Source organism: Hemicordylus capensis, chromosome 2, assembly GCF_027244095.1.
Source record: "Hemicordylus capensis ecotype Gifberg chromosome 2, rHemCap1.1.pri, whole genome shotgun sequence".
NCBI classification, from domain to species: Eukaryota; Metazoa; Chordata; class Lepidosauria; order Squamata; family Cordylidae; genus Hemicordylus; species Hemicordylus capensis.
In genome coordinates, this window is record NC_069658.1 from 166156145 (window position 1) to 166183534 (window position 27390).

The 27390-nt window shown below is 48.7% G+C and overlaps 1 long non-coding RNA gene across 4 annotated transcripts; it reads right to left on the reverse strand.

Annotated features, from left to right (window-relative positions):
* Positions 1 to 1821: 1821 nt before the first annotated feature.
* Positions 1822 to 20116, reverse strand: LOC128346586 (uncharacterized). Of its 4 annotated transcripts, none has more exons than XR_008317068.1 (3): positions 18093 to 18500; positions 8823 to 8865; positions 1822 to 2749 (listed from the first exon to the last, which is right to left on the reverse strand). It is a non-coding gene; the product is annotated as an uncharacterized LOC128346586 (long non-coding RNA). The 4 variants fall into 4 exon arrangements; XR_008317069.1 differs by lacking the exon at positions 1822 to 2749 and adding an exon at positions 19836 to 20116 and having other exon boundaries at positions 6446 to 8865; positions 18093 to 18252; XR_008317067.1 differs by lacking the exon at positions 1822 to 2749 and adding an exon at positions 18537 to 18812 and having other exon boundaries at positions 6446 to 8865; positions 18093 to 18252.
* Positions 20117 to 27390: the final 7274 nt, after the last annotated feature.

Here is a 27390-nt window from a genome sequence, read left to right on the forward strand (position 1 = left end):
CACAGACAGAGACGACACCAGAATTTAATCAAGAGGTGAAATCTTTACTTGAGAGGGAAAAATACCAATTTGAACGTAGCTTTTGCAATGTTTAACAACCATAAGAGCAAAGAAGAAGAAGAAGAAGAAAATGAGATAAGCCCTTCCAGCAATTATCGGACACTCCACGCTGGCCCTAAGAGGCACCTCACCAGCAGCTCTTCGTCAGCCCACTTGGCTTCCCTGCAAGCCTGGCTCTCTCTCTCTCTGCTCAGCGCTGCCTTGTCTGGTTCTGCTGCTATCTGTTCCTCCAGCTGCTCCAAGAGCAATCCAGCTCCTCTGTGTGATCTTCAGCTCTTCTTTGCGATTCAGCTCCTCCAACTGCTCTCCTGCTCCCTAAACTGCTCCAACCTCCCCTTTGAATCCCTGGAACTCTGCCCACCTCCTGAGGCCGCTTTCCAGATTAAACCCTAAAACAATGTCTAATCTGCTCAGTGTGCTTCCATACTTCCTGTGTTGTGACACCACAATCCCTGCATAATTTCAGAGTGTAATCTGGAAAGCGCCCTGGATTAGCCAATCAGGGCAAACACAAACCAGAACTTGGGGGGGGGGGTGGGGCAGGGATGAACACCAGCCAGAAAAACAACCCTGGGGTAGGGAAAAGGTCAAGGTTTCATCTACTCCAGCAACGCAAGTGGGGAATGGACAGCCATTTTAAATATAAATCAAAATAAAGACCAAGCAAACCTACAACATGGAGTTTTTGGCCCCATTCTCCACAGAAGTCAAGGAGAATATTGTGGGGACTGTGTCAAATGCTTTGCAGAAATCAAGGCACACTTTGTCCACAGCATCCCTGTCCTCTACCAAACTAGTAACTCTGTTAAAAGAGGAGGAGAGATTACTCCAGTGTGACAAATTCATGCTGGCACCTACTAAACACCAGATTCTCTTTTTGCTGTGCTCACAGACAGACTGCTGACAATACTTGAAACATTCAGCAAAATCACTGAGTAACCTTTTCCTGGATTGTATCACTTCAAGCTGCAGATGTGTGATTTGTGCATCCCTCCCCACAGAAGATCCCTGCACATCGAAAAATAGCTCTGAAGGGAAAGGGTTAGACTGAACCAAGAGTGCACATCACCCTTAACCAATTGAGCAGTTTCCCCTGCATTTTATCACACCACCTGCCAACTCCTGGCAACCACAGAGCCATGTGGTTGTCTTTGGTAGAATTGGGAAGGGGTTGACCATTGCCATCTCCCGGCAGTATGAGATGATGCCTTTCAGCATCTTCCCATATCACTGCTGCCCGATATCGGTGTTTCCCATAGACTGGGAAATAGCGGGGATTTGAACCAGCAGCCTCTTGCTCCCTAGGCAAGTTACTTCCCCACTGTGCCTCTAATAGCCCATACCTATCCACAAAATAAAATTAATGAGGTGCTCCTTAAGCTTTTTCTCTGTTTGCACCCCTGAGTTGAACACTTGTTCCCAACATGCTATTTTTTTAAAAAAAACTATTATGAGGGAGAGCATTTAAAAACCCTACCTTCCACTTGCAGCCTGAAGTGATACAGTCTATGCAGAGCTTTGCCACTTGATTGTGTGAGTATGACCCAGACTCCCATTTGTGGAGTTGGAGGAGCAGAAGACCTGGCTAGAGCAGAAGGAGCAACTCATGCTTCTCCTGAATTTCGGATTCTGCCTCTTTGTAAAGCTTGCCTTTGTGGATCTATAGCTCACACTCAATGCTACTTGAGACTGTCTTGCAAGCGTTCTGCCATGAAGTCCCTTTGCACCCACACCCAGAAATAAACGACAGCACACAGGAAATGGGTTGAAACTAGGGCCATCACTTTATTGACTCATTTTAGCAGAGAACTAGAGTGTAGCTGGGGGAAATCGCACCTGCCACCAACGGGGTGGGGCACTACATCCCCTCCTCGGACCTGCCATGGTGACCAAGGGGCTACACTATTTAGCGGCACCACTCCTAACATCCGCCAGATCAGAAATCCCGTCCAGTGCAACAGTGCAGAGTAGGCAAAAAACCAGCCACCTCCAGGCCAATCCGGGTGGATGGGGAAAATTCCTACTCGGCCCCAAATGGCGACCGGCTAATCCCACACTGTCACCTGAGGAGGGTGAGTGGATGCCGAGGTGTCCCTGCAGAAGGCCAAGAGAGGGCGGGGATCGCTTTCACTAGCGCACCCTCTGCCCCCCTGCTTGGCCTTACAGAATGGTTCACTGTGGGGTCCAGCCTTGTTTCTTGCACCCTGCCAGGACTGGACGTGACATTTGCACCCCGCACTGGATGCAGAGCCAGGGGAAGGGGTGGGGTGGGGACCCAGACTCGGAATCAAGAGATGGGACAGAGGGAACGGGTGCAAACCTGGGCTGCAACTTCAGTAACTAGTTTGAAGGGAGCTCTGTAAACTAAGGTGTGGATTCCACTCCTGGGGTGAAGTCGTTTCCCGGGAAACTATGCCCCCTCTTTGCAAAAGCCTCATGACCTTGAGTGTACATGAGGCTTTTGCAAACCTAGTCAAAAAGGGAATGGGCATCTGTTGTGGGGTTGCTCTCCTCAGCCTCTTCCTGCCTTCTCTAGGGCCCACCATTCCGCTCAGCCACCGGAGAGATTTGTCATTGTGTCAATGCATATTTACCCGGCCGATGCAACCCTCAGCACTCGCGTTGATAACAGTGCATCAGAAGCAGGATGGGATCCTTTCTTAGATGTTGAAAGGGAAGCTCTTCTTTCCTGGTATAGCGGAGAGAGAAGAAAAAGGAAACAAATGTGAGCTACTTAAGTGGTGTTTTCTTCACGACCCTCTGTTTCAACTGCCTGGTTTTCATGTTGATTTATTTATCCGCCCCCCCAACAAGCCATTGCTCAAAACGTGATGGTTCTCTTCATAAGAAGATCTGGATTTACATCAGGGGACTGTATTTGTTATTGCAGGTGTGGCCAGCCTGAGGTTCTCTAGCTGTTGTTGAACTCCCATCAACTCATGCCACAATACAAGGTGGCTGGGGGTGATTGGAGGACAGCTTCTATCATCCCCAGCCAAGCTTTATGGCAGGGGGTGATGGGAGCTGTAGTCCTGAACAAGAGAAGCTGGGGATGATGGGAGTTGTAATCCAACAAGAGCTGGGAAGCGTCGGGCAATCTCTAGCCTCTCGGCTTCCTCTGTGCCATTTCTCTTGCTTTTGGATGTCTGCTCTGTAGAGAATCAGTTTGCTGCCCTGCCCCCTCTTAACACCACAACTCCACCCGGCCAGAGCCTAAATGCTGTGAATAGATAGCCCCACCCGCTGCCCCACAAAACCACACATTTATTTTATTTAGCATATTTAGCATGAGGGCTCAAGTGGCAGCTACAGCAAACAAGCAGCAGAAACATGAAACATGTGGAAAGAGACTACTACGGAAACATCTGTCAAGCTGGTCCAAGAGAAATCAAAGGGCAGCAGAGGGATCCAATAGGCTGTACAAAAATTTAAAGAAACCATTTAAGATAGAGGCAATTTAAAGTACAAAAATTTCACATACAAAACTTCTGGGGGACATTGCCCAAATAAAGTTGAAGGTCCCCAAATATAGTTCCAGGGGAAACAAGAAAAGGGAATGAAGGACAGACACAAGAATTGAAATAAAATAAGACAAAATGAGGAAGGAACGCCAAGCCTTGTGGGGTCCGGCAAGAGGAAGGAACGCCAAGCCTTGTGGGGTCCGGCAAGAGGAAGGAACGCCAAGCCTTGTGGGGTCCGGCAAGAGGAAGGAACGCCAAGCCTTGTGGGGTCCGGCAAGAGGAAGGAACGCCAAGCCTTGTGGGGTCCGGCAAGAGGAAGGAACGCCAAGCCTTGTGGGGTCCGGCAAGAGGAAGGAACGCCAAGCCTTGTGGGGTCCGGCAAGAGGAAGGAACGCCAAGCCTTGTGGGGTCCGGCAAGAGGAAGGAACGCCAAGCCTTGTGGGGTCCGGCAAGAGGAAGGAACGCCAAGCCTTGTGGGGTCCGGCAAGAGGAAGGAACGCCAAGCCTTGTGGGGTCCGGCAAGAGGAAGGAACGCCAAGCCTTGTGGGGTCCGGCAAGAGGAAGGAACGCCAAGCCTTGTGGGGTCCGGCAAGAGGAAGGAACGCCAAGCCTTGTGGGGTCCGGCAAGAGGAAGGAACGCCAAGCCTTGTGGGGTCCGGCAAGAGGAAGGAACGCCAAGCCTTGTGGGGTCCGGCAAGAGGAAGGAACGCCAAGCCTTGTGGGGTCCGGCAAGAGGAAGGAACGCCAAGCCTTGTGGGGTCCGGCAAGAGGAAGGAACGCCAAGCCTTGTGGGGTCCGGCAAGAGGAAGGAACGCCAAGCCTTGTGGGGTCCGGCAAGAGGAAGGAACGCCAAGCCTTGTGGGGTCCGGCAAGAGGAAGGAACGCCAAGCCTTGTGGGGTCCGGCAAGAGGAAGGAACGCCAAGCCTTGTGGGGTCCGGCAAGAGGAAGGAACGCCAAGCCTTGTGGGGTCCGGCAAGAGGAAGGAACGCCAAGCCTTGTGGGGTCCGGCAAGAGGAAGGAACGCCAAGCCTTGTGGGGTCCGGCAAGAGGAAGGAACGCCAAGCCTTGTGGGGTCCGGCAAGAGGAAGGAACGCCAAGCCTTGTGGGGTCCGGCAAGAGGAAGGAACGCCAAGCCTTGTGGGGTCCGGCAAGAGGAAGGAACGCCAAGCCTTGTGGGGTCCGGCAAGAGGAAGGAACGCCAAGCCTTGTGGGGTCCGGCAAGAGGAAGGAACGCCAAGCCTTGTGGGGTCCGGCAAGAGGAAGGAACGCCAAGCCTTGTGGGGTCCGGCAAGAGGAAGGAACGCCAAGCCTTGTGGGGTCCGGCAAGAGGAAGGAACGCCAAGCCTTGTGGGGTCCGGCAAGAGGAAGGAACGCCAAGCCTTGTGGGGTCCGGCAAGAGGAAGGAACGCCAAGCCTTGTGGGGTCCGGCAAGAGGAAGGAACGCCAAGCCTTGTGGGGTCCGGCAAGAGGAAGGAACGCCAAGCCTTGTGGGGTCCGGCAAGAGGAAGGAACGCCAAGCCTTGTGGGGTCCGGCAAGAGGAAGGAACGCCAAGCCTTGTGGGGTCCGGCAAGAGGAAGGAACGCCAAGCCTTGTGGGGTCCGGCAAGAGGAAGGAACGCCAAGCCTTGTGGGGTCCGGCAAGAGGAAGGAACGCCAAGCCTTGTGGGGTCCGGCAAGAGGAAGGAACGCCAAGCCTTGTGGGGTCCGGCAAGAGGAAGGAACGCCAAGCCTTGTGGGGTCCGGCAAGAGGAAGGAACGCCAAGCCTTGTGGGGTCCGGCAAGAGGAAGGAACGCCAAGCCTTGTGGGGTCCGGCAAGAGGAAGGAACGCCAAGCCTTGTGGGGTCCGGCAAGAGGAAGGAACGCCAAGCCTTGTGGGGTCCGGCAAGAGGAAGGAACGCCAAGCCTTGTGGGGTCCGGCAAGAGGAAGGAACGCCAAGCCTTGTGGGGTCCGGCAAGAGGAAGGAACGCCAAGCCTTGTGGGGTCCGGCAAGAGGAAGGAACGCCAAGCCTTGTGGGGTCCGGCAAGAGGAAGGAACGCCAAGCCTTGTGGGGTCCGGCAAGAGGAAGGAACGCCAAGCCTTGTGGGGTCCGGCAAGAGGAAGGAACGCCAAGCCTTGTGGGGTCCGGCAAGAGGAAGGAACGCCAAGCCTTGTGGGGTCCGGCAAGAGGAAGGAACGCCAAGCCTTGTGGGGTCCGGCAAGAGGAAGGAACGCCAAGCCTTGTGGGGTCCGGCAAGAGGAAGGAACGCCAAGCCTTGTGGGGTCCGGCAAGAGGAAGGAACGCCAAGCCTTGTGGGGTCCGGCAAGAGGAAGGAACGCCAAGCCTTGTGGGGTCCGGCAAGAGGAAGGAACGCCAAGCCTTGTGGGGTCCGGCAAGAGGAAGGAACGCCAAGCCTTGTGGGGTCCGGCAAGAGGAAGGAACGCCAAGCCTTGTGGGGTCCGGCAAGAGGAAGGAACGCCAAGCCTTGTGGGGTCCGGCAAGAGGAAGGAACGCCAAGCCTTGTGGGGTCCGGCAAGAGGAAGGAACGCCAAGCCTTGTGGGGTCCGGCAAGAGGAAGGAACGCCAAGCCTTGTGGGGTCCGGCAAGAGGAAGGAACGCCAAGCCTTGTGGGGTCCGGCAAGAGGAAGGAACGCCAAGCCTTGTGGGGTCCGGCAAGAGGAAGGAACGCCAAGCCTTGTGGGGTCCGGCAAGAGGAAGGAACGCCAAGCCTTGTGGGGTCCGGCAAGAGGAAGGAACGCCAAGCCTTGTGGGGTCCGGCAAGAGGAAGGAACGCCAAGCCTTGTGGGGTCCGGCAAGAGGAAGGAACGCCAAGCCTTGTGGGGTCCGGCAAGAGGAAGGAACGCCAAGCCTTGTGGGGTCCGGCAAGAGGAAGGAACGCCAAGCCTTGTGGGGTCCGGCAAGAGGAAGGAACGCCAAGCCTTGTGGGGTCCGGCAAGAGGAAGGAACGCCAAGCCTTGTGGGGTCCGGCAAGAGGAAGGAACGCCAAGCCTTGTGGGGTCCGGCAAGAGGAGGGAACGCCAAGCCTTGTGGGGTCCGGCAGGAGGAGGGAACGCCAAGCCTTGTGGGGTCCGGCAGGAGGAGGGAACGCCAAGCCTTGTGGGGTCCGGCAGGAGGAGGGAACGCCAAGCCTTGTGGGGTCCGGCAGGAGGAGGGAACGCCAAGCCTTGTGGGGTCCGGCAGGAGGAGGGAACGCCAAGCCTTGTGGGGTCCGGCAGGAGGAGGGAACGCCAAGCCTTGTGGGGTCCGGCAGGAGGAGGGAACGCCAAGCCTTGTGGGGTCCGGCAGGAGGAGGGAACAAACGGGCGAATGGCCCTCCAGGAATGGGTGGCAGTTTAATATATGTTAAACATTTACTTACCTAAAACAGCAGGATTCTGAATTTATGTCATGAACCTGAATTTTAACATCAAGTCATTTGGGAGGCAGGAGGAAAGAACCAACGGGCAGCCGGCCCTCCAGGAATGGGTGGCAGTTTAATATATGTTAAACATTTACTTACCTAAAACAGCAGGATTCTGAATTTACGTCGTGACCCTGAGTTTTAACATCAAATCATTTGGGGTAATAGCATCTTAAATTCAGATCAATGTGTTACTTTAATGGCCTTCCCTTATTCGCCCTTAGTTTCAACCTTCCTATTTTCATGTTGATTTCTTTATCCAGCCCCCTTATACAAGCTGTTGCCCAAACCCTGATGCTTTCTTTCACGATGCTTTTCACCATGGATTTGCATCAGGGGACTATATTTGTTATCACTGTGTTGGATTACAACTCCCACCATACTAAAACTTCTACCATCCCCAGCCACCTGTTTTGATGGGGGTGATCATCTGTAGTCTCAACACAGCAGCTGGGGATGATGCGAATTCTAGTCCAACAGCAGCTGCTGAGCTACAGGTGGGTCATCCCTAGCTTCTTGGCTAATTGCTGTGAATAGCTATCCCTCCCCACCCCTCTAGTGCTTCAAGTGGCAGCTATTGCAAGGATGCAGAAGCAAGATGAAAGTGTAATGTCTGTGCAAGCAGATCTCTATGGAAATCTCTCTTGAGCACGTCTTGGGAGAAACCAAGAGGTAGTAGAGGGATCCGATGGGCTGTACACAACCCTGCGTTGTTTTAACCAAGAGTCTTTTCAATATGAAATATATAAATATTTTTAAAATAAAGCATAAGCATCAACTTTAAAATATTTGTAACTTCTAATATAACTTCTGTGTAATCTAACTTCTGACTTTTCAGGGCTCTTACAAGGACCCTTCCATTCCAAACATGCATGATTCCCTTTTGATCAACAAGACATGCAATACTCCTGCAAGGTTTTGTAGCTGAGGATGATGGGAATTCTAGTCCCAAAACATCTGGGGACCCAATTTTAAGAACCCTTGGCTTCTGGAATTTATATCTGCCCTTACTGCCGGGACCTCCAAATATGCAATTCTTCTATCCTCACAATAGTCCTGTAAAGTAGGTCAGGCTGAAGAGAATGACTGGAAATAGAAGTTGGACTACAACTCCCATCATACCTGACTGTTAAGAACCTAACAGCCCTGCTGGATCAGACCCAAGGCCTATCTAATCCAGCATGCTGTTTCCCCATAGGGGCTCACTGGATGCCTCTGGGAAGCCAACAGACAAGAGATTCTCAAACTTGGTCCCAGATGTTGTTGGGCTGCAACTCCCATCAAGGGAAGGGATTCAATCAGAAAAATAAATCCATGCATCACTGGTCCCTCTTTACCAATTATTGACATTAAAAAAGTGTTCACAAGTATATGTGCGAGTGTACCTCTATACTATCTATATCTGTACTTGGGATGGTTGTGTGTGCCTCTGCAGACATCTCTCCCGTGGGAAATTATTCTCAAGGCTTAGCTTAAATCTGCTTCCTCATAACTGCAGTCAACTTGGGGGGCAAATAGAATCAGTCTGGGTGTCGGGGGGGCGGGACTTGCAGATCCCTTGCAGACTCAATGTGACGATCACAGCAGAATCTTTGCATTTTAGAGTGGGAAGGCTCCTTGGAGATCATCGTTATCTGGCTTCTGTCTGAAAACCATCAGCAAAGAGGAGCCCAGGACTCCATGAGGTGACCTTGGCAACCCTTCTCCCATTTGGGAAAGCATTCCTACTGCCTAGCCTAAACCTGCATTCTCGTATTGGCAGCGTTCAGTGCTGCGCTCAGTAGCAACAGAGAGGAAGTACGCTCCTTTTTCAACACCTTTGATATCTGTGGACTGCTGTCTTTTCCTATGTAGCTCTCTGACAGTCTGGCCTCTGGAGGTGGTAGGAGTCAGACTTACCTCTCCATCTTCTGGGAAGACAAATTCAAGAGGTTCTTCAACACTGTGAAATAGAGAAAGATTTTTTATGCTTTGCTAATCTCTTAGGAGCTACTCAATGGCACAGCAGGGAAATGACATGACTGCCAGAGGTTGCTGGTTCAAATCCCTGGTGGTATGTTTCCCAGACTATGGGGAACACCTATATGGGGCAGCAGCAGGAAGGTGCTGAAAGGCATCATCTCGTACTGCATGGGAGATGGTAATGGTAAACCACTCCTGGTCACTAGGAGTCGATACCGACTCGACGGCACAGTCTACCTTTACCTTTGATCTCTTAGGATTTGCTACAATCTCCATATACACAGAGGAGTGCTAGACAAGGCAGGGGAGTTTTATGAAAGCAAGTAGTTTTAAGAAAATAAAGTTTAGCAATTAGCTACTTAACTTGACTCAATTAGCAGCTACCCCAGCTAACTGAGCAAAGAGACACCATTTTAAATGCTGATGCTCTGATATTTATATACCGATGGCATTTGTAAGGTAAAGTGTGCCGTCAAGTCAGTTTTGACTCCTGGCGCCCACAGAGCCCTGTGGTTTTCTTTGGGTTTACCACTGCAGGGGGCAAGCAACAGGCCCCATCCAACCCCAGCACAGCATCCCTCCAGTGGCTGTTGCTGGCTTCTGTCTTAGGGTTCTTTTTCGATTGTGAGCCCTTTGGGACAGGGATCCATCTTTATTTTTATTTCTCTGTGTAAATCGCTTGGGGAACTTCTGTTGAAAAGCAGTATATGAATATCCATTGTCATTTTGTGAGGCTTGATGTTTAGCAAATTTGAGACGGCTTTTGTATGTTTTCTTTATCTGAAAAATAGATTGGTGGGAGTGTTCTGAGCCCGATCTATACTGTCTGTAAATACTCTTCAATTGTTTACTTAGTGTCCTACAGCATGAGTCAAACCAATGATTAGTTGCTCTCTTACAATGAGCATATGAAGACTGTAACTTGCTCAGACATGAGAACTTTTGTATAAGAGCATCTTCTCATACTCTGGATATCAATCAGGCTGCACTCTAACGAGCAGTGGAAAAACCTGAATTGCGTGTGAACTGCTCCCCAATAACTTGTAGGGACTTCAGGATAAATCTGGCCAACATGTGAATGCAGCACCTCCATTCCAGAGGAGGTGTGTGTTAAAGGGCTTTAAAAGCCTCATGTGAAAAACCTCCTGGAATCAAACTTGACTGAATTTGTTCAAGAATTCTGAGAAAACAAACATAGGCTCACCCTGCATGGTTGAAAGTCTCCTTTGCTAATCTGCAGCGAGGAGGCCATTTTAATAATTAGTGTTTCTGGTGTGTTCTAGGCATTAAAAGTAGCACAAATATATAGTACTCAATGTCTATCACTATATACTGTGAAGTGTGCGTGTGTGTATTCAGTGAAATGTATTTCCAGGCAGCATACTTATTTTGAAATATCAGACTTAATCCTTGGGGGCCTGGGATGTGTGGAGGCCCTGGACTTTGAGGGGCTGGGGGCCCATTTTAAAATCTCATCTCTGGGCCCATTCCAACCTTGCTATGCCCCTGGTGGTCACTACACATGGGTTTCTGCACAACACCTGCACAGAAGAAACTTCCATGTAGAAAATGTGTCTCTTGTAAATTGACCCTGAATTTTCCATCCATGACTGGGATATCTGAGAGTTAGAGTCAATAATAAAAGAACAGCACACTGCTTGTGACAGGAAGGGGCAAATGACAATGATTTCTTAGTCTGGCAGGGGCTGGTTTTGGCCCTGCCAGAACTTGGCTGTCTGCTCCTGTTGCAAATGCAAATTCCTCTGTCTCGTGTGGCAAACTAATGTATCCTCCTCCCTCCTGGTGCCAAAGTAAGCACTAGTGTGGTGAATGCACATATACCCCATCATGAGCCAACAGTCATCACAAGACAAAGGCTGGCAGGAATCATTCACTGGTTTATAGACACCCCACCACCACCACCAACACCTTCTTCTTCCCCTATTTTGCTAGTGGCTATTTGGGCAGGTGATCCTCTAGGACAAAGTCACGGTTTTGTTTTTTGTTTTTTTAAAGCATGAGATGAGACCGAAAATGAAACTTGGAATCCTCACATAACTCCTGACTGCTGTTCTAAGTCTTTTACAGAGATGGCTCATGTTTTCAGGTTTTGATCAACAACCATGTCTAGATGGTACAGTGTTCTACTCTAGATGGTACAGTGTTCCTTTTAACAGGCATTTCCAGATATTGTTGACTACAAGTCCCATCATCCCTGTTTGGACAGGAGTGCAATTTCAGTGCTTGCCCTAGGCACTATTTCCCCTAGATATGCCCCTAGTTCTAGGCCCCTGATTGTCTTGGTTGCCCTCTTCTGCACCTTTTCCAGTTCGACAATGTCCTTCTTAAAAGACGGTGACCAGAACTGTGCGCAGTACTCCAAATCTGGCCACACCATAGATTTGTATAAGGGCATTATAATACTAACATTTTTATTTTCCGTCCCCTTCCTTATGGTCCCTAGCACAGAATTGGCCTTTTTTCACAGCTGTCGCACACTGAGGACACTTTCAATGAGCTGTCCACCATGACCTCAAGCTCTCTCTCCTGGTCAGCCACTGACAGCTCAGACCCCATCAGTGTATATGTCAAGTTGGGGTTTTTAAAATACCAATATGCATCACTTTACATTTGCTTACATTGAACCACATTTGACATTTTGTCGCCCACTCACCCAGTTTGGAGAGATCCTTTTGGAGCTCTTCACAATCTGTTTTGCATTTCACTACACTAAATCGTTGAGTGTCATCTGAAAATTTGGCCACTTAGCTGCTTACCCCAATTTCTAAATCATTTATGAACAAGTTGAATAACACTGGTCCCAGTACAGATCTCTGGGGGACCCCACTTCACACTTCCCTCCATTGTGAAAACTGCCCATTTATTCCTGCCTTCTGTTACCAGACCACATATGAACCTGTTCTCATTCAGCAAGGCCTATTCTTCTATTTGTTTAACAATTTTGTCCTTAAGTATGCTTTCCATCAATTTACCTGGCACAGAAGTTAAGCTAAGCAGCCTGTAGTTTCAGAGCCTGATTGTAGGGAGAAATTATGTATTTTTGCTAGGACCAAAGACTCTCTTTATACCTTGAATCTCAAGACAGGATAAATACTCAATGGGTGGGGTGTATTTGAACATAGAGGGACTGTATTTCAGGATCTCTATGGAACTCCTAATGCCCTCTCCTCCCTCCAATAAAGCAAGCCACAAAGGGAGGGGCTGATTTGGATGACGTTTGTAGTGTGCAGGAGGGGTATAATGCTTCCCCTCAAATCCATAGCCCTAATGCTAATTGCTACCAGAATTTGTTAGCTGTTGAAGGGGAAATGCCCATAAGCTTTCCTTTCCGTGATGAATACTGAGATCTAAGCTGGTAATTGGCACAAGAGCAGAAGACTGGATCCCCATCCCTCTGCACCCTGGCCCCTATCCATATCCACACATCCTGCAGCTACAGAGAGGTGGGCTGGTCATGTGGTAGCAAGCATGACTTGTCCCCTTAGCTAAGCAGGGTCCACCCTAGTTGCATATGAATGGGAGACTTGATGTGTGAGCACTGCAAGATATTCCCCTCAGGGGATGAAGCTGCTCTGGGAAGAGCAGAAGGTTTCAAGTTCCCTCCCTGGCTTCTCCAAGATAGGGCTGAGAGAGAGTCCTGCCTGCAACCTTGGAGAAGCCACTGCCAGTCTGTGTAGACCATAGTGAGAGAGATGGATCTATGGTCTGACTCAGTATATGGCAGCTTCTTCTGTTCCTACATTTAAAAAAGAAAAGAAAATGATGCTGGGAGTTCTAGTCACTATTGCACAGTTTTGCTAAAATGGAAATAAAAGTGGGGAAATAATGAAGACACTGGCTAAATAAGAGACAATCGAGCACTAATCATCCACCATGATGACTAGACGAGCAACAAAATTGGCTGAACTACCAGAAGTCCACAGCAACAACGACAATGTCAAATATTTCTATATCACTTTTCAACAAGAGCAACAAGGGTTTTAAAGGAACCCTTGCTAACTTGGCAAGGAGGCACCTTTTACCGTGGTGATTCTCTTTATTTAGCAGGGGGAGAGTAACAGGCCCTATTCACCCCCCGCACAGTACTTCCAGTGACTGTTGCTGGTGTGTGTCTTATGTTTCTTTTTAGAATGTGAGCCCTTTGGGGACAGGGAGCCATCTTATTTGTTGGTTATTTCTCTTTGTAAACCACCCTGAGCCATTTTTGGAAGGGCAGTATAGAAATTGAATTATTATTATTGTTATTATTATTATTATTACATAGAAAAAAGGAAAAAGATGGTTGCCTTTCCCCAAAAGGCTCAAAATTTTTTAAAAAAAATCTTAACACAACAACAATATATGGCTTGTTCACAGAATAGTCTGAATCTAGGTTTAATGTGGGTTACCAGCATTAGTGTGATTGCATGAACCCATGTCAAGGTGGGAATCTCAGGTTAACACCTTGGTTCACACAATCACTTCAGTGCTGGTAACCCACATTAAACCTAGCTTCAAATGACTGTGTAAACCAGGCCATAGTGGTTTACTACTATGGAGGGGTGTTATGCTGGAATTGGATAGGAAGAATTGCTCCACCCACTGCTCAATATGACCAAGTCACCTCTTGAAAAGGTGGTGCCTCTTTCCTCAGTTAGCAGGGGCAGCAACATACTAGGGATGTGCACAAACCAAGATGTGCAGAGGCCATGTGTGTGCTGCTTGTGCTGCTGCACCGCTGCGCCAGGGCGACTGGGGGGAGCGCCATCGCAGTAGGAAGCAGCATGGAGAGGTGGAGGAATAGGCAGACACCTGCTCTCTCCTCCCTTTTAAAGGGGCCAAAACGGTGCTGTGAATCTGTGCACAGATCTTGATTCATCCACATCCCTACAAGTAGGGATGGGCCCGGAATGGTCCGGACCTTGGCGTTCCGGTTCAGGTGGGGGGGTAGCTTTAAGAGCGGCGGGAGGGCTTACTTACCCCTCCCGACTCTTTCCCGCTCTGGCGCCGTAATGTTACGAGTAATTGGGGTGGCAGGATACCTCCCTGCCGCCCCTTCCCCGCTGTTGCTGTAAAACTCCCAGGAGTCCTTTGCGCGCGTGCACGTCACAGAGACGTGAAGCGCGCGCACAATGTGCGCGTGTGCACGCAAAGGACTCCTGGGAGTTTTACAGCAACAGCGGGGAAGGGGCGGCAGGGAGGTATCCTGCCGCCCCAATTACTACTAAACTTACGGCGCCAGAGCGGGAAAGAGGCGGGAGGAGTAAGTAAGCCCTCCCGCCGCTCTTAAAGCTACCCCCACCCCAGTTCCAGACCGCAGTTTGGCGGTTCCGTGCACATCCCTACCTACAAGATACCTCCATTTTAAAAGATTAAACCTCAAAGGGAGGAGCAGGTGAGCAACCCCAACCCAAGAAGCTCCCTACACCTTGCCCTGGTGTGGACAGAACATAGTGGGATAAACCAGTGCAAGGACTGCTAGGTATAGGGCCCTAGTCTTGTCTCCCCGTGCCATTCCTTGCATAAGCTAACGGAAACTCGCATGAAAAAAACCTCCCAGCTAGAGATAGCCCTAATCAGAAAAGCCCTTGTTTCCGAGGAGAAAATCGGCCTCGCTTCTCCCTCAGAAAAGCTGTGCAGGCTGACAGGAGAACCCCCAAATAAGCTGTGGGAGATTCCTGCTTGGTTCCTAGTGTCCAGTCATGGCCTAGAGAAGTACCACATTTCTGACATGTAAATGAAGTTTCACTTCAGTCCCTTTACATTGTACCCTAACTACTGTGGATGTCTGCAGATAAAGCATTGAGCTAAGGCATTCTTCTTATCCCCCCTCCCATCTCTCTGTTGCTATTGTTTTACAATGCAACTGTCAGGATTTCTAGGCAAGAACATATCTTTGGATGGGTCTAAGAGCAGTGTCCAGAGCATCCTTAGGGATGTAGCAATGTGCAGGAAGTAGTGCAGAGCCCACCATCTCCATGGGGATATCCTAATTTTCAACACAATCAAAGATGCATGGATTCTCCACATTCCATTGTGATCTGGGTAAGTGCCAGTTTCTGCATCGTAGGTACTGTATTCACTAGCCCTGTACAGGTCTTATATAAGCATGGATGCTGTACCCAGCTACAGCATTCTCCAGTAGCACACCTCATCCTCACACTGACGTGTTCTTTAGCCCACACAATCTGTGACTATAGTATTTGAATGTTGTACTCATGGATAGTGTGGGGATGGAGTGTGGACGTGAGGGACAGAGCATATTCTAGAGCAGGGATTCTCAACGTTGGGTCTCCAGATGTTATTGGACTTCAACTCCCATAATCCCCAGGCCCAGTGGCCTTTGGCTGGGGATTATGGGAGTTGAAGTCCAATAACATCTGGGGACCCAATGTTGAGAATCTCTGCTCTAGAGGATGCTGTACTTGGTTTCAGTACATCTAGCACTGAAACCAGTACTAGTATTGAAACCAGTACATCTTGGTTTCAGCATCTACGGTTGATGTAACACCTGAACAGGACTACTGCACAGGGTTTATCTGAGCCAGGCCGTGCAATCCCTGTCTGGGACCAAAATGAGCAGGTGTGGGGAAGAGATGCTCTGGAGGCCCATGGGAGTTGCAGGGAGGGAAGGAGAATCGTGTGGAGTGTCTCTTGTTTCAATCTGCAAATCAACCCTATAGGGTAGGTAAGTCCCTCTGGCAGATGGGAAGCCTGAGGCCCTGGGGTTTTCCTGATAGAGGCAGCATCCAGTGGGGGCTGTCAGACTGCTAGTGCAGCCTCTTGGCCCTGTGCTACTCCAGTCTCCACGTTATGAAGAGGGCCTTGGTAAAAAGGAACGGGATGTTTTCTAGCCTCTCTTAATCTTAATACAGAGAGAGAGAGATTGACCTCTTTTCTTGGAACAATGGGTAAGTGTCTGCTGCCTATTCTTCTCTTTATGAAGATCTTTGTCTGAAGTTTAGAATTTGTGTGCACACTTCTTTCAGTTTGGGATTGGTCAAGATTAAGATTATGGAGTATGGAGAAGGCAAAGAGGACAGTGCAATATAGACAGTGCCATATATTTCTATGGCAGGGTAAAGTGTGCCGTCAAGTCAATTTTGACTCCTGGCGCCCACAGAGCCCTGTGGTTTTCTTTGGGTTTACCATTGCAGGGGGCAAGCAACAGGCCCCATCCAACCCAGGCACAGCATCCCTCCAGTGGCTGTTGCTGGTGTCTGCCTTAGGTTTCTTTTTCGATTGTGAGCCCTTTGGGGACAGGGATCCATCTTTATTTTTATTTCTCTTTGTAAATCGCTTTGGGAACTGCTGTTGAAAAGCAATATATGAATATCCATCGTCGTATTTTTACATGATGATTATTATCCTCACAACCATCAGAGATGTAGTTTGGGCTGAGAGACAAGCATGTGGGCCCACAGTCACACACAGTGGCTTTCATGGCTGAGTGGGGGATTCAAACTCACGCCTCCCTGAGTCATACGCCAGTTGTCTTGTGGTAAACAGACACAACACAATCAGCACACCAAATGTGGGGTTTTACATTTCACAATTTTGTGTTTAATTCTGCTTTTCCAAGGTCAGTTTGCAGAAAAGAGGACATAAACGTGTGTCTTGATGGGCTGCTCCTGTTCCTCAATGCTAACATTCCTGCTATGATGATTCTGAACAGGCTGAGATTAATTTTTAAAATCAAAGTAACAAAAAAGGGAAATTCTTACTGAATCAGGAGTCAGTTTTACAGTGAATCTGTAAATTAAGTATGGGAGAGGAGGAGGTGTCACAGCAATAAAGGGCTATAACTGCTGGGTAATTAACTGTATCTGCATTTCTAAGCAGATTAAAAGTTCAGCTCTCATTTGCCAATGAGGCTGCTGGGAGAATTATTTGGAGAATGTTTTCCAAATATTTTAATGCTCAGTAGGAATTACTCACAATTTCCTATTCCCACCCCCAGCCCCCGTGAGAATATACTGAGAAAACAGAATATTTAGGGCATATTCACCTCAAGCCTACCTTGGCACACAAATTGAGAGGCAGGCACAGGGAACCAAGGAGACACACAGGAATTCAAAAATGAAAACACAAAGCCAGGCAGTAAGTGATACTGAGTCCTTCTAGCCTGGTACATCAGTTAGGCAAGTCCTTCCTTTTCTGCTCCTGGGACACTGACTGGAGATGCTCCCCTCTGCCCCTGTCCTCCTGGGATTCGGGGGGGGTGAGGGGGCACAGCCCCCCTGCCCTTACTGACCAGCCCCCCCTGCTCACGGGGCCCATTCACTGCTACTGAGCATTGCGATCTGGCCCTTGTCTTCCACACAGCTGCAGGGACCAGGCCTTCCTGCAACCCCCTCCACACACTCGACTTCTGCAGCACTTTCCCCAAATCCAGTCCCAGGACCGCCTGCTAGCTGCCACCTCCTTCCAGTTTGCTGCATTTCAGTCAACTTTGTGCAATATTTTTTAAATGTATTTGACTTAAATGGCAGAGAGACATTAAGAGAGGCTAAAAATCTATCAGGAAAACCCCAGGGCCTCAGGCTTCCCATCTGCCGGAGGAGACTTGCCTACCCTATAGGGCTGATTTGCAGATTGAAACAAGAGACACTCCACACGATTCTCCTTCCCTCCCTGCAACTCCCCACGGGCCTCAGGGGCATCTCTTCCCCACACCTGCTCATTTGGGTCCCAGACTGGGATTGCACGGCCTGGCTCAGATGAGCCCCACACCACCTACCCCAGTGACAGCTGGTTTAACTTTGGGGCCTACCTCCCCTGGGCCTGAGGGGCCATCTTGGAGCACTTGCTGGGGGAAAGAGCCCCAAATGCTCTCAGCATAGAGCAGAGCCATGGGGAGAAGGCAAGCCTCCTTTCCCCAATCTTTGGAGAGATTCCTTGGAAGAGACCAGGAACGCAGCATCACAGCCCAGCAGTGCTTGCCCCACAACCCAAACACAGCAGAGTTTTCCATGTTTCCCCCCACAGAATTCAGAGACACAAAGAGCACCTACTTTCTCTAAGACGGACCCAGCTTCTTCCCAAAGCCCTCTCTGTAACTAGGAGAGCTACTAGGACCGGCTGACCAGGAGTCTGGATGACTCATCTGGAAGTCCCTGCTTTGGATCTGGCCTCAGAAGACTTCAGGCAAACCCCGAATGCCTCAGTTATCCCATCTGTGATATGGAACCAACAAGACTCGCCTACCTTACAGGACTGTAGTATGGATCAGGAGACACAGCTATCAGGATCCTCCATTGCTTGCTTCGCCTTCATTCTTTTCCGATTCCCACTCCTTCTCCTGGGCACTTTTACTTTGGCACAGGCCCAGCTCAGGGAAGGCTGCTAGGCCAAGTGGAGACCAGGCCTAAAAAGAGGAGAGGAAGACAGTTTGGACAAGGACCAGAGAACTCCTGCAGAAAGGAACAACAGGGAAAGACCAAGGCCCCAGGAGATAAGCCAGCAGAGCCTGGATGCTGGACAGACAGAGACTCAAACATTAGGAAACACAGCTAAACATGCTCTTGTAGCAAGGGCCATCTAGACTCAGCAGGGCTTAAATGGGGGCCTGCAGGTCTCCACCCTGTAGCTGGTCTCTCCAGCCCTTATTGGGTGCAGCTGGTTCAGGCTCTACTGTTCAAGAATCCAGACCTTTCTTGATTATGCCCTCATCACAGTCAGCTGTTTCCTTGCAGGATCCTGCATTCTCTTTGTGCAGCTTGACCTTCCTCCAGGTAGACAGAAGAAAAGACATAGGAACATAGAACATAGATAACTGCCATATACTGAGTCAGACCATTGGTCTATCTAGCTCAGTAATGTCTTCACAGACTGGCAGTGGCTTCTGCAAGGTTGCAGGCAGGACTCTCTCTCAGCCCTATCTTGGAGAAGCCAGGGAGGGAACTTGAAACCTTCTCCTCTTCCCAGAGTGGCTCCATCCCCGGAGGGGAATATCTTGCAGTGCTCACACATCAAGTCTCCCATTCAGATGCAACCAGGGTGGACCCTGCTTAGCTAAGGGGACAAGTCATGCTTGCCTCCACAAGACCAGCTCTCCTCTTGTGCCCCCAAATCTTTCACGGTCCAGCTTTGGTATCTCTTTTTCTTTTGACATAAAGAAAAATCAGATACATCCAGATGTGTAAGCACTTAACCCACAGTTCCCGGGTCTGAATGACGTGCAGAGGTGTGTCTGAACAAGACCAGACCCCTCCCTCTCATGCAGGGAGGAGGGACCATGCGATCTCATCACTCTTTCCAGTCACACTCACGATCCACAATTAGTACAAAGGTTGAGATGCCATTTTTAACTAAAAGGAGTTAACATTGCAAAAGGAATGAGAAGAGAGTTCCCTGTCCCAGAGGGGCTCACGGTCCAAGCAGCAGCTCCAGAGAGACGCCAGCAGTAGCCTCAGAAGGATGCTATGCTGAGTTGATTAGGGGACAGTTGCTCCCTGCCCCCCACCCCGAAATATAAGCGAGGCACCACTTTAAAAAATGTTTTGCTCAGTTAGCAGGGAGGGAAGCCAAGCTGTGTGTCACAAGAAGGCCCGAAGATGTTTCCGTGTCCCAAAAGGAACTGTGACTTCGTCCAAAGGTCCCTCTTGGCCCAGGGAGCAGGGCCGTTTCCCAAACTGTGTGGCACAAAAAGAGGAACCCCCCCGCCATGGTTCCCTGTTCCAAAGGGCCACATGATTGGAAAAAAGACACAAGGGAGGCCCTGGAAAGGGCGCTGTGCAGTGCTGAAGAGGGACAACTGCTCTCCCCCTGCTCAAAAGAAGAGTCTCTACTTGGCCCAGTGGACCAAGGTCTAGCTAACAGCCGGATAAAGGAAATTCTACAGAAACCCCCTACGTCTCCTCCAAAGGAAACAGAGGAAAGCCAGGGCTACCCTTGAAACTCCTCGCCACTTGATGAAACGGTTCACAGCACAGAAGAGAAGCCCCTTACCCTCCATCATGATCTTTATCCTGTACCTGCTATGATGCTGAAGGCGCCCAGGAGAGAAAGGCCTGCTGGTATCCTTGAAGCCCTTAACTGCATCATCTGGAGATCAACCTTTCTGCTAACCCCGGCAGAGGAAAGCAGAGGCGAGAAGGAAGCAGCTCCTCTCCCAGCTCCTCTCTCTCATTCAGTGATGGGAACGGCTCCAGGAATGGCAGAAATCAACCCCTTTTGCTCCCACCAGAAATTTCTGAGCAGTTGAGTCAGTTGAGAGAAGGCAGTTGGTAATATCACAGAGAGTGATGTCACAAAGAGCAAACAGGGTTCAACAAAAAATCAGCGAGTCACAGTTATAGACCACTTCTCAAAAGAACTGACCACCCACAGGTTTAAAATAGAAATAAAAATATGTGTTATTGAATTCAAAAGAGAGGCTTGACTTGTATTTAAAGAAACACACATGACATTTCCACATGACACAGATCACGCAAGATGTTTCACGTGTCTGGCCACTAATACAGCATTACTGTCTATAGTCTGATTCAGACATTATGCGGTACGAGTGTACAGATGTCTGTACACCTGTTCACTTGTTTGTGTGAATGGCTGTGCCTGTGTTTATTTTAAAAGTGAACCTGGATATAGGCCAGGATATAGGCCAGAGAACAATTTGTTATGGGGCAGCTAACAAATAAAGTTTGTTTGTTTGTTGTTATTATTAGTAGTAGTGGTATTTCCTTCAAATCTGTTTCCTATTATGGTACAGATAGGAAGTTTGCTTCTGTACTGCACTCAGCATAACATGTGAATGACTGCCCTGTGTACAGATCTTTACCTGTGTACATTGTACACTCGTCGTATGAGTGTTGAACATAACATGTGAATGGGCCTTAAGTGTATGTGCTTAACTGACTAGATGCTTATTATTAGAGGAGACGGGGAAAGAAAGCAAGGGATGTTTGGGTTAAGTGGGGGGACATTAAAGTAAGAAGAGCTGGTGAGGACCACTCAGTAGGAAAGGAAGGTGCATAGGAAGGATCACGTCAATAGCTCAAGTCCTTTCCATGTCTCCTATGGATGAAGATGGGGGGACAAAGGAGATGGGAGTCTCCTTCCTTCAGGGTAAAGGAGCAAATATTCACCCAAAGAGCTTGTGGAACACCAAGGCGGAATTGGGTTGGATGTCAGTATCCACCCTAACTTACACCCTGAAGCATCCTTGGATAAGGACACCGACATTGCCACTGAGGGGCCCTCAGATGTGGAGAACCCCTACACAATTGGGAAATATTTAAGGAACTAGATGTAAAAGTGCCCAGAAAGAAGAGTGAGAAGAGGAAGAGAATGAAGGTGAGTAGAATACTGGGTCCCTGGGGAATTGTTGAGAGGCAATGGAGAATCCTGACCCTTGTGTCTTGTTGCAACTCATACAACAGCCCTGTAGGGTAGGTGAGTCTCGTTGGCCCTATCTCACAGATGGGATGACTCAGGCACTGGGGTATGTCTAAGCTCTCCTTATGCCTTTTGTGGAAGAGACAATATCTAAAGTAGGGACTTCCCAATGGGAAATGTGGACTCTTCGTGCCACAGTGACTCTCCCAGTGACAGGTGATGATAAGGTGTATCTTAAGTGCTATTTTTCTTTTTGAATTCTGCGAAGAAAACATGGAAAGCTTTGTTTGTTTTGATAGTGGGGCAAGCACTTCTAGGCTGTGATGCTGCATTCCTGATCTCCTTCAAGGAATCTCTCTAAGGAGGCCCATGATGGCTGGCCACACAGGAGCATTCATAGCATACCTGGAGCCCTGGAGTGGGCCAAACCTGGGAAAGGTGGCGGGTGGAGGAGCTCACCTGACTATTCTATGCTGAGTGCATTTGGCGCTCTTGTTCCCAGGAGGTGCTAAAAAATGGCTCCTCGGGCCCAGATGAGGCAGGCCCCAAAGGTTAAAGCAGTTGTTAGCGGGGTAGGTGGTTTGGGGCTCATCTGGGCCAGGCTGTGCAACCCCAGTCTGGGACAAAAATGAACAGGAAGGCGTCTCTCAATTAAGATCAGAATATTACTTCTCTTCTCTTCTCTTCTCTTCTCTTCTCTTCTCTTCTGATGGCCTTGTCTTCGAGGACTTCCATGAAAAGGAGGAGTTTGTCTGATCGCCCATTTGTTTCCTTTTCTTTTTAATGCTCCTAAAGCTAGGAGAATAGCTGCCTAGAAGTATTATATGTTTTTAAGAATACATATCAGACATATTACATGATTGTTTTTAACAATGACTTTGAAATGGTTCCGTATTGTATTTTGTTTTTTCTTCACCCCTCCTCCCCTTTATTGATTAAAAGGTTAAAAGACCTTTTAAAAGACCTGGTTAAAAGATGAGGCCACCTGAAAAGATGACACTACTTCCAAATGACAGTCAGGAGAGCGCTGAGGACTAATGCAGAGAACGAAGAAGGACCTAGTTTGGGGCCTTCTTATGTGGACCAGCTCAGTCTTTCTCCTATTCCAGTTGGACTACTACAAACATGATTCATCTCCCCAAAGGGAAGAACTTTCACAGCTCTTCCTTTTGAATGAAACTCTTACCTTCAGCATCATTGATCTCAACTAGAAATTAAAATGTCTTACTCCCTGAAGCATATCACACCATCTATAGATGGCAGAAGAAAGATTAAAGCAGCAATCCTAAACATGGCTGCTTGGAAGTAAATCCCTTTGAAATCAATAGGGCTTACGTTGAGTAAGCATACTTCAGTTCAGGGCTGTAAGATCCAAAACATTCCAATTCACAGACTAGCCCAGTGGAGCAGAACTTCTCAATGATTCTATGGACAGGCTTTTGATCTTGCTTGATTTTGGGCTGTGTTGTGTGGAATCCGATCGAATCGTTTGGAAGTCTTGTATATTATTGCATAAGTCTATATACACTGACGTTATGAAGAGGTTTGGAGAGAAGAGGTTGCAGAGGAGCTCTGTACTGACAGCAGTGCTGGATGATAGTCTTGACATCACATCTTTGATTGTACACACCATTTTCTTGGTGGGATTAATCTGCACATAACTGGGCGAGTCATGATAGCTGCTGTTTTACCAGTGGGCAGGCAGGATCACAGTGTGACTTGCTCAAGACCACCCGTGAGTTTATGGCTGAGCACAGATGTCAGCCGGGGTCCAGATCAACACTGCTGCCCCACCCCACCCCACCCCCATTACACTTATACCCCACTCTTCCTCCCTGAGGGTAGAGTTCTCCATGTTATCCTTGCAACAGCCTTCTGAGGTAGGCTAGGCGGAGAATAGTGACTGGCCCACGGCCACCCAGTGTGTTTCATGGCTGAAAGAGAATCTGAAGCCAGGAGAGGTGGCTCAGTCATGCCTTATGAGAGGCTGTCTCCACAGGAGCACCAATGGCCATAGGGCTGGATCTGGGGCTTGCTCCTGCTCTCAGTTTACAATCCTGCTGGAGGCTCAGCACTTGATTAGACAAGAGGACATCTGGAACTTGGTGATGCTAGCACCAAGCCCTCTTTATTTCATGCCGAGACATTGAAGAGCTGGCAACAGACCTTTATGACCAATTCAGGTTTTCTGTTAGGCGACAACTCCAGAACAGCATTCCTTCCGTGACTGGCACTAGCTTCTCCCTTGTGCTTCTTTTTAGATTGCGAGCTCTTTGGGGGACAGGGGGCCACTTTCTTCTCCTTTTTGTATGTAAACCACTTTGAGAACAGTTGCCTTGAAACATGAGATATAAATAAGATAAGTAGTTATTTGCTTCTGTATTCCATTTCTCAACATCCTTCCTTCACAGAGGGGGGAAGCGCCAGTTGGACTTCCAAGGAGACCCTGACCTGGATGAAGCCAGCTCAGTTTTGAATAATATCATGGCTTGGGTTGCCCTCCGAACAACTTGAGTTGCCCCCGTAACGTCACGGGCTAGCGACGATCTCTAAACTGCACAGGCGTGCATCTCAGTTGCTTCAAGACACTCAGTTGCTTCAAGACACCGTCCCTCCGCCCTCGCTGCCACCCCTCAGCCACCATTAGAGTCTTTGGTTTGGTTTTTTAATGGAGCTTTGGTGGGGTGGGGCCCCCAAAGGAAGTTTTGGGGAGCCTCGCGTGGGGGTGGGGGCTCGTGGCTGGGCGGTCCGGATGCCCAAATTACCTTGGTGTGTCCCTAGAAGGATCTGCTCTGCTGCTAACACCAGACATGGATCTCCTGACCAATGACCCGTTTAACCACTGCCACCAAGTAGACCTGTGTGTTCTAGACTGAATCTACCACAATGGCCTTCCAACCTTCCGTTGCAAAAGCAAACTTCTTTCAAGGTAGTAAAGCCTATAGGCGTGGGGTGGAGTCCACAGAAGCTATCATTTTCCTTTCGCTATCACAAGAAATCTGACTTTGTGATTAGTTCACTTCAAGGTTGTTTCACACGTTCAGTACAAAACAACAACAGCAACAGCAACCAAAAGAGCAATGGGAACAGACAAAATGTGATCAAAAACGCATCCAAGTTAGATAGATCTCTGTCTTAACATGTGGTTATGAAATGTCTTGGTTTGACGTCCGGTCACAACATAGCTATGCATCTTATTGATCTTATTAGCAAGGCGCCAAAAGGAAGCTACCCAAACCAGTTACAGAGTAGAGTGCAGAGTTGAGTTGTTGCCATTATGTGAAGAACATGCATGAAGATTGTTGTACAATCTAAACGAAAAAGATGTATTGGTGAAGTACATTTAGAGAGGGAAAACCTAGTCCTATCTATCAGCTACATAATGAATAGGAAGGGGGAGAGAGATGTTTCCATCTACTCTCTAAGAGGAAAGGAAGAGGACCGACTCTTGACTGGAAATAGCTGAGGAGTCGAGGCAGGGACCATAGAGTAGAGGCAAGCAGGGACAGGTAAGGAGACCCTCACTAACTACCTCTACTCCCAATACCCCAAGTGGTCATTAGGAGAGCTGGTGCAAAAGCTCGATGCACTGGAACTCCATCTCCAACTCGAAGAGTAGTAGCTTCTTTACAGTAAGTGCAATTTCTGACCTAATTCCAAAGAAGCATGGGAGTCTCTTGTGCAGAGTTGAATCTCTCTCTCTCTCTCTCTCTCTCTCTCTCTCTCTCTCTCTCTCTCTCTCTTTCTTTCTTTCCATCAAAGTTTCATGGTCAGCATCAAAACTTCCATTTGATCTAGAAAGCTGGGCTTTGGAACATGTTCATGACCATCTAACTAGCCTGGGACAAGTTTACCCTGTAGCAGAGGCCTGTACAGAGCAAGCCAGGCTGCACGTGGGATATCTCAAGCTGTTTGATGTGGCTTGTCATGCACAGAAATCACGCTTGATGTGGAAGAGGGGAGTGGACTTCAATGTTCTAATCAAAGAGCTGCATCTGAGCTGGCACAATACAAGCGCCAGTTGCTATTCTCTTAGAATGAGCCAGCCCTATTGGTATCCCGGGTATATTTTGGTGTACTTAAGCTTTGCCCATATATGGCAAAGCTTTTCTGCAAGCAAATCAGAGTGTGAGAAGTCAGACCAGATATTGGTGCTCACCAGGGAGCTGTTGCTGAAAACGGCCTCCAAGGATCTGATCTCCATCTTGTTGCTAACACTTAGAAGCATTGTGTACAACATGACAATTGAACTGCGATTTACAATGTGGTTGCTGCATTGTAATTTCACCGAGTACACATGCGCAAACCCAGTGAAGGTCATTCACTTCAAGGAGGCTGTTGTTGGGCTTTGTGATTATTTAGCAAAGCACCAAGGAAGCTACCAGGCATTGGAGAAGATCCTTTATCTTCTGCTTCTGGTGGAGAAGGAATGCCCCTTCTGGTTGTGGCACAGATTCTTCGGCTTCACGGACTGGCTCTTGCATCGTGAGACATCTTGCCCCTTTCACCTGGATCTCTGGCACAAATTCTGGCACATCATCCCTAGTTGGCCCTTGTCTCTCCTCAAAAGACACCACATTGTAGATCCGGACCTCTCCATTTGTACGATCAGAGGTTCTCTATCCCTTTTGGCCAGGCGAATATCTAACCAACACTCCCAGTTCACAGTTGCGATTGAGTTTGGTTCTCCTGGCCTTTGGGACGTATGCATAAGCTTTCGATCCAAACATTTTGACATGCTTTAGAGAGGGTTTGTGCCCAAGCCATCGTTCAGATGTTGTCTTGTCTATTGCTTTGGCTGGCAATCTGAGTTTCAAGGACTTAGGAACACATGGGAAGCTGCCATAGACCGAGTCAGACCAAAGGTCCATCTAGCTCAGTATTGTCTGCACAGACTGGCAGCGGCTTCTCCAAGGTTGGGAGAAGGTTGGGGTCCATCCTGCTTGCATATGAATGGGAGGCTAGCACTGTAAGAGATTCCTCTTAGGGGATGGAGCTGCTCTCGGAAGAGCGGAAGGTTCCAAGTCCCCTCCCTGGCTTCTCCAAGATAGGACTGAGAGAGATTGCTGCCTGCAACCTTGGAGAAGTCGCTGCCAGTCTGTGTAGACAATACTGAGCTAGATGAACCAATGGTCTGACTCAGGAGATGGCAGCTTCCTATGTTTCTATGACATCAGAATGTATTAGCTCCAAAGGACACTGTGACTCTGTCTGTGCAGAAAAGCTGGGTCTCACCCCTTGATTAAGTAAGCAACACTGACCCCTTGTGGCAGCTTCTCTGCATGACTCCACTTTAAAGTCCTTCCTAAAGCCATTTCTCCCAAGCTCATTTATCACATGGATTTGCCTAAGTGCTAGTCTTTTAGGCCATATGGTCAAACAGTTCTTGTGTTTGCATGAGGCTGCAAGCCTGGCCTGTTCAGTTACACAGTTCAATTGAAAAAGCACATCTTTATGCATATAGGCTGTCATCATGAAATCATCCTTCTTAGCTGATGTAGCAAACTTTGTCCTGCAAAGTCACTTTGCAACTTTGATTGACTCCACCTCCCACAGAGGTCAAGTTACTCTCCATATCAGGGGCTAAGAGGGCATCTTGGATCAAATCTTTTCCATTTCCCCATCCAATTGCTTACTAGACAGTTCAGCAGTTCCTCTCCTGGCTGAATAACTATTGTTCCCATCAGCAAACCAAACAGCAACTTTGTCATTTTTGTCTAAATCTATCAACAGTTGAGGGGAATTCAGAATATTTGGGGGTAGTGCCTGAATCAATAACAAAACTATTCCTCTCATTTCTGGTTGCTACATTGAAAGACTTGTCTTTTTGAGTCAGTCAGTCAGTCTCTCTCTCTCTCTCTCTCTCTCTCTCTCTCTCTCTCTCTCTCTCTCTCTCTCTCTCTCTCCCCTGTTCTTTCAATCTAACCTGCTGTTTGCTTCTCTGTCTGTGAAAAACAGGTATCCTCCTTTCTATTGTGTAGACAGACTATCAGTCATCTCTGGAGCTATGCTGGCCAGGTTTTCCTCCTCTAGGTTTCTTTCTGCAGTTGCCGCCTTTAGGATCTGCGCAATGAGCGTGCAAGCCTGGAGCATGTGCCTTTCCTGAGAGAAGTCCACCATCAAGTGTGTCATGTTGTCACTCACGTTGGGGTTCAAAGGCAGGCCGGAA